Source organism: Octopus bimaculoides, chromosome 26 (genome assembly GCF_001194135.2).
Source record: "Octopus bimaculoides isolate UCB-OBI-ISO-001 chromosome 26, ASM119413v2, whole genome shotgun sequence".
In the NCBI taxonomy this organism is placed as follows: Eukaryota; Metazoa; Mollusca; class Cephalopoda; order Octopoda; family Octopodidae; genus Octopus; species Octopus bimaculoides.
In genome coordinates, this window is record NC_069006.1 from 5,182,273 (window position 1) to 5,183,776 (window position 1,504).

Here is a 1,504-nt window from a genome sequence, read left to right on the forward strand (position 1 = left end):
CATTTTCTACGGTGCGCTTCCATTTATCTGGTAGACTTGTAAGACCCCTCTTCCAAAATTCACTTGTCTGTGACGAAAAATACTCCTCCACTACTGTTCTGCCATCATCTACAGAATTCATATTTTTTCCATCCAAATGATTTGGAAAAATGCAGAATAAATGATAATCAGATGGGGTAATGTCCAGCGAATATAGTGGGCGGGGCATTGTTTCCCGTTCAAACTGCTCCAGTCTTTGGAATGTCATCCTCGCTCTATGTGGCCAAACATTATCCTGATGGAAGAATACCTTCCATCATGAAAGCAAAGATGGTTGTTTTTCTTCTAGCGCTGACTTAAGCCACTCAAGCTGCTCACAGTAGATCTCCTTTGTTATCGTTTGGTTTGGGTTTAAAAGTTCAAAGTGGACCAAACCTTTCATATCCCATCAAACAGATAACAACACCTTACGTGGCTGAAGACCTTCTTTAGCCTGGGGTGCTGGTGTTTCTCCTTTCCCTGCCCACTGTCTTCGGCGCTTGGCATTTTTATAGAGAACCCATTTCTCATCACCAGTCGGTTCAAAAAAGATTCATTCATGAGACGTACGTGGTAGCAAAGAAGAGCGCCACATTCACTGTCTACCCGCGATTAGACTCAGAAGGTTTGTGAGGAACCCATTGACTCAATTTGCTGCTTTCCAATGGCACACAGGTGTCAGTGAATGGTTGAACGACCAAATCCAAGCTTCTCTTCTAGTTCCTCAACAGCTATGATGGGATTTTGTTCCACCAGGGTTTGCAGGTTTTCCTGGTTGAGGCTCATCTTCTAGGCTGTAGTTTCTGGCTCGGAATTTTTGGAATCACCATTTACACTGGCTTATGCTTATCGTCTGATCCCCATATACTGTATTAATACTTCTTGCACTTTCCGTTGCGTTGTTGTCTTTACTGAACTCATAAAGTAAAATATTCCAAATATGCTCTTTTGTCACTTCCATTATATCTTTGAAAAAATAACAGCTAAAATCGAACTGCACTCTTCAAAACTTGCACTAAGAATAAGTACAAGGTAAAACTATTACCTGCTTATGTAGCAAGTTGATGCAAGTAGTTTACCCCATCCTTCTCTGACTTTAACTTCATGAAATTGAAAAAATTGCATTATTTATGGGATGACCCAATATACATAAGGGGGGCAAGCTTGCAGAATCGTTCGCACACCAGGTAAAATACTTAGTGGTATTTCGCCCATCACTACATTCTGGGTTCAAATTCTGCCAAGGGCAACTTTGCCTTTTATCTTCTTGGGGTCAATAAAATAAGTACCAGTGAAACACTGGGGTCAATGTTATCGACTCACCAATGGATGCCCTTGTGGCAAAATTTGAAACCATTATCATGTTGCCAGTGCTGCTTGACCAGCTCCTGTGCCAGTGGCACGTAAAAAGCACCATTCGGGCATGGTCGTTGCTAGAGCCGCCTGACTGGTTCCCATGCCGGTGGCACATAAAAAGCACCATTCC